The following is a 6046-nucleotide window of genomic DNA, read 5'->3' on the forward strand; positions in this document are numbered from 1 at the left end:
TGGTCAGCAACCATGTTATGCCTGCTACGTTCAGTTGGACGCCCCCTGCTCGGTTGGAAGTGGGTCAATCTAGTTACTCACAGCCATCAGCCCAGCCTTCGATTGTGCCCTTTGCGGGTTCCACCTTCGTGCGCGAACCATCGTTTTCGCCAGGTTTTGAAGCACCTCCTGCTGATGCAAATTTTTATGGTTGTAATCCTCTTTCTTCTAATCTTGCTTCGCTTCAAGCAAATACGGTATTCTCTGCACCCAATGTTAAAAATATAGTCACCACTATTTTGAATGTTGTTGAGGATTATCTTCCATGGCGTACTCAATTTGAAGCGTTTCTTGTATCAAATAGCTTATTGGGAATGATTGATCGCACTATCCCGATGCCTCCTATGTATGCTTATGATTCCATAGGTCGTGAAATTATGAATTCTGATTATTTTACCTGGTCAAAGATTGATCAAACTGTTCGGTCTTGGCTATTTGCTACATTGTCTAAAGAATTATTGGTTGAGGTCCATGATTTAAAATTTTCGGCACTCATATGGGAGAGACTACAAAACCGTTTTATGTCTGCCAGCCTTGCTCGATCAATGGAACTTAAACGAATGCTCACAACTACTGAAAAATCTGAATCCCAAACTATGGAGCAATATCTTCATGACATAAAATTGATTTCTAATTCCCTAGCTGCTATTAACTCACCAGTTTCGCACTCTGATCTTATTCAGCATACTATTCTTGGTGTGGTTGGTGATGATTATGAGTCCTTTATCACAGTTATCACTCATTATCCCGGTGAACATACATTTGATGATTTGCGTTCTAAGTTGTTAGTTCAGGAACAACGAGTTCGATCTCGCCGTGAAGGTTTGACCACTCCTTCTCAACATCAAGCTTTTGGTGTTCAGACTAGTTATGCAACAACTAGTACTTGTACTGGTAATTCCTCCACTCAACCACAACCACGATCTAATAATAACAACAATCGCAACTATAATAATGGTCGAGGAGGTCGTAACCATATATTTCGAGGACAAGGTCGTGGCAATCGCAATCAACAATCCGGGAGTATGCAAACCTAACCCTCCAACCAAACACAATCTAGGGTCAGGTCTGGCATTTAGTAAGTCGGTTTTGTCATCTAATAACACTGTTACTCTTTCTTCGTTTGTTTCTCATGACTTGTCTACAGGAACATCCTTAGTGGAGGGGGTGAATGGTTCTAATCCTCCTATAGTGTGTCAAATTTGCTATCATCCTGGTCATTCTGCTCAAACTTGTTCTTCTCGTTATACTCCTCAATCTGCACCTGCTCTAGTTGCTATGCCCATGGGCGAAACTAACGAGTCTTTATGGTATCCCGACTCGGGTGCCTCTTCTCACATGACCAATAATGAAGGTATTTTGTTTTCTAAATCCAAATATGTTGGTCCTACACAAGTTACGATTGCAAATGGAACTAATCTTCCTATCGTTAATATTGGTGTTGCTTCATTGAACTCGTTTGTTCGCCCCCTTCAACTCAAATCTGTTTTACATGTTCCTAATTTGCAATATAATTTATTATCCATTCAAAAACTTTATGAGGATAACAATTGCACTGTTAATTTTGATAAAAATTCTTTTTTTGTTAAGGATCTCACTTCGGGGGCAATACTTCTTCAAGCCACCAATAGCGGTCGTGTCTATCCTTTTCACAACATCTCTACATCCAAGTCTTTTGTTGCCCTTCGTACTTCTACTGGCCCAATTTGGCATCAGCATCTAGGACATTAAGGTGATAGAGTCTTACATACTCTTAGCAAAAATAAGGCCATTGCTACTGCCACTAGTTTTGTGCATGATTGTGTCTGTTGCAAACTAGGAAAATCTAAACGTTTGTCGTTTAAGGATGTAATTCACACTTTTGATAAACCCTTGCAACTTATTCATTCCGATGTATGGCAATCTCCCTTTCAATCCAATCTTGGGTATCGTTATTAGCTTTGTTGACGATTATTCTCCTTTCACTTAGATTTATCCTATGAAATATAAATCAGAGGTTTTTGGTCACTTTCTTAATTTCAAGCACTTCGTTGAAAATTTATTTGATCCTAAACTTAAATATTTTCAAAGTGTGGTGGAAGGGAATTTGACAATCGTAAATTCATTGATGACTTTCTGAAAGCAGGAGTTCATTTTCGCAAATCATGTCCTGATACCCAACAACAAAACGGTGTCGCAGAAAGAAAACATGGGCATCTTCTAGAAATGGCACGTACTTTGCTTATTCAAGAAAACTTGCCACTCTGTTTTTGGGTAGATGCCATATATACTGCCACCTACATAATAAACAGATTGCCTACTCCTATTTGGCAAGGTGTATCTCCTTTTGAAAAACTCTTTTCCGAATCTCCCAATTATTCTTTCTTACGTGTTTTTGGGTGTGAATATTTTCCTAATCTTCCGGAAAAACCCTCTAATAAACTTTCCTGAGTGGCGTAATGTTATGGCCGACGAGTTTAATGCACTTATTGCTAATCACACTTGGGACTTAGTTCCGTTTGACGAATCTAAAAATATTGTGGGCTCAAAATGGATTTATAAAACTAAATATAATTCTGATGGAACAATTGAGAGGAAGAAGGCTCGTTTAGTCGCTCAGGGTTACAACCAACAAGCTGGTATAGATTATGATGAAATATTTAGTCCTATTGTGAGACCTACCACTGTTCGATTAGTTCTCTCCTTGGCTATTTCCTTTGGCTGGCCTATTCGTCAATTAGACGTCAAAAATGCATTCTTATACATGGTTTCCTAACCGAAGAGGTCTACATGAAACAACCTCCTGGTTTTTCTCATCCTCAGTATCCACATCATATTTGTCATCTTAAGAAGGCTATCTATGGTCTCAAACAATCCCCTCGTGCTTGGTTTCATCGTTTTAGCAGTTTCTTACTCCAACAGGGCTTCTTTTATTGTCAGGCTGACACTTCCATGTTTATCTTTCGTCGTGGCACAGATCTTCTCTATCTTCTCTTATATGTCGATGATATCATTGTTACTGGTAATTCCTCTTCTCTAGTTCATCGCTTTATCTCTATTCTTGCCACACAATTTGCTATGAAGGACTTGGGGGATCTTCATTACTTTCTTGGCATTCAGGTAGTGCGTACGTCCAAGGGTTTATTTCTGTCTCAACAAAAATATATTCATGACTTGCTTCCTAAGTTTCATTTACATACAGCGAAACCCGTGTGCACTCCCCTTCCATCTAGAACCACACTTTCCTTGACTGATGGTGACCTTCTTGCCGATGCGTCTGAGTTCAGACAAATGGTAGGAGCCTTGCAGTACTTGACTATGACTCGCCTGGATCTGTAATACCCCGAACCATAAACTCGTTTTATTAATTACTAATTATGTTTATTAGCATAATTACGTCCTAAAATTTTTCGAAATTATTATGGAGAAAGTTATTTTATAAAACAAGTATATTCATACTACTTTAATGATATTTATTATGATAAATGATTTTATTTACAATATAGTTTATGACTTCAATATTATAGATACAAGTCAAAGTAAATAGCAAAGTTTAACTTTTTGACATTCAAAGAAAATGAGAAAGAAAAAGGAATGAAGGGAATTGTTGTTCAGCTTTCCCCAAACCCACGGTCAACACCCACCACCTACCTCCTTGTCCCCTACATTAATCTTCCTTAATTGAACCACCATTCATCATCTTTCCACCTCCTTTCTTGTCTGATAAAACTCAACTATAAGAATGCATGTACTAAGCCTTGGAAATCACAAGTTCAACAACACAAAAACCAGAAAATTTCTTCTTCTCTCACTCCTCTTTCTTCACGGCACCAACCCACCAACACCGTGCACCACTGCTTGGTGCGCCGCACAACCACCACCAGCGCAGCACCGGAGCACTGCCCAGATGTGCTGCACTACTGCAGCTCCACCGCGACGCACCCCCCCCCCCCCCCGCGTGTTTTCTCTCACCTTGGTTCGCTGCTGCTGGTTCTGTTTCTCCACCGCTGCCGGAGCCATGCAGACCGACGGCCGACGCGAGTCTGCTGCCGTCGCCGCCGACTTCCCGTTTTGTCGCTCGCCGGAGTTCGCCGGAGCTCCTGTCCGGGTTGTTCGTCCTTGCTCCAAGAGAGCAGAGGTACTACACCCCTTTCTTTCTTTCAATTTCCCTCTAAAATTCTGATTTCAAGTTTATAATGCTAACCCACTTGTTACCCAATTGCTAATTAGTGTAGTTAGGCCCAAATGGTTAAACCAACCCAATTCAATTGTTGCATGTGTATTATTTGGACTTAAATCAGATTTTTGTAATGTTAATTGTGTTACTTAGTTAATTGTTGGGCTATTAGAGTTTAACTAAGACTTATTTGCCTAATTAAACTATCCACTTTATTTATTCTTTGACTTGTGGGGCTAATGAAAGACTAAATTGATTAAATTAGTTTTAATGAAGATACTTGGTCTAATTCTTTTAATTGGGTTACTTTATTCTTATGATAAAGTTATGTTATACTAAATATTTTTAGTATAGAAAATGGTTATAAATGATTTATGTTAAATAATTTTCATTAAGCAATGATTGATGGCATTTCTAAAACAAAATGTTTTAAGTATTACAAATCAAAGAGATTTAATTGAATCGACCTATTAATCTCTTACTTAGTTTCGTCTGAATAATTAAATCATAGGTTATTAGGACATTATGGAGTTATGAAATTGAAGAATAATTTGGTTGTTTAGTGGATGATTTCTGATTATGGGTCATGCTGTTATAATTTTGAGGGGGATACATGTATGACGATTCTTGGAAGCTAGTTATGGCGATACTTAAGGAGTAAGAAAGGGAATAACGTTCGAGGTAACCTTTCATGTCCAGCAAATATGTGTATGCCCGTATATGTTATATGTGATGTTTTATATATGCTCTTGCACATGAATACGAATATGTGATGATGATTATGTGATATGATTATGTGATCTGATTATGTTTTACAATGACGATGTGGCATGATGAAATATGATATGATTCAATGATGGATATGTATACTATGAGCAATGATGTTATGATTTATGAAACCTGGTTATCATCATTTATGGGTGTTATTCGGAAATATGAACATATGCAAGTTTGTAAAAGTGGATGGTTCTGCTGGCTTGGCATTATGAACTGAACTGGCAAATGGGCAAGTTACAGGTGGAGGAATTATGTTACGATATACGAATGAACACGGACCAAAAGGGTCATATGATAAAGTTAATGCTATGTCCAAAGCCTGTACTTGCCAATGAACTATGGTCACGCAAATGTTTCCTTGTCAACAGACTATTCAACAATGATGTTTTCTGATAGTATTTCCGAACAATTACCAATATGATGTGATATATGTCTGTGTATGAAAATGTTTACGAACTAAAAACTGTTTTTACGGGCTGGAGTGAAGTTACTGAGTTTTCAACTCATTTTAGGTTATTTTCTGTGTTTTCTCTTTTCTCTATTTTATGAAATCAAGTCAGGTATTATAAAGATAGCTCAGGATCAGTTATGTCAAGGATGCTCCAGGAAGGCTGAGTTGAAGCGACTTTGTATATATTTGGGATTATCTAGAATACTCTGTAATTATGGGTAGTATCTATTGCTTAATGATGTTCATTTGTTTGTTTAAGAGGCCATTTTAGGCTGTTATTTCTTAGTGGGCCATAACCCACAGGCTTAAGTTATGCATTCGCTGACGATTAAGGTTATGTAAATTTGTCGGGGCGTTACAGAGTGGTATCAGAGCGAAACCTAGCCGGAAGTGCGGAGTATTAGACTTTGCATCGCCTAGGTATGATCCTTTGGGAATTTAGATGTTGAGGAAGTTGAGGTTAATTTCGATGACTAAGAAATGATAAATAGAGCTTGAGATATGAGGAATAGGATTGTGGATGCCATTTTAGAGTTTAAGTGGTTAATCATGGACCTAGTTGGTCTTAAGTTATATGATTATATGATTGTTATGAAGCACGTAATGTTAGGTGATTTTTAATA

At 38.0% G+C, this 6046-nt stretch overlaps 1 long non-coding RNA gene across 1 annotated transcript; it reads left to right on the plus strand.

The window, feature by feature from the left end:
• Window positions 1-4743: 4743 nt before the first annotated feature.
• Window positions 4744-5732, plus strand: LOC125494118 (uncharacterized). Its single transcript, XR_007270527.2, has 2 exons — window positions 4744-4876; window positions 5533-5732. It is a non-coding gene; the product is annotated as an uncharacterized LOC125494118 (long non-coding RNA).
• Window positions 5733-6046: the final 314 nt, after the last annotated feature.

Source organism: Beta vulgaris, chromosome 8 (assembly GCF_026745355.1).
Source record: "Beta vulgaris subsp. vulgaris cultivar EL10 chromosome 8, EL10.2, whole genome shotgun sequence".
In the NCBI taxonomy this organism is placed as follows: Eukaryota; Viridiplantae; Streptophyta; class Magnoliopsida; order Caryophyllales; family Amaranthaceae; genus Beta; species Beta vulgaris.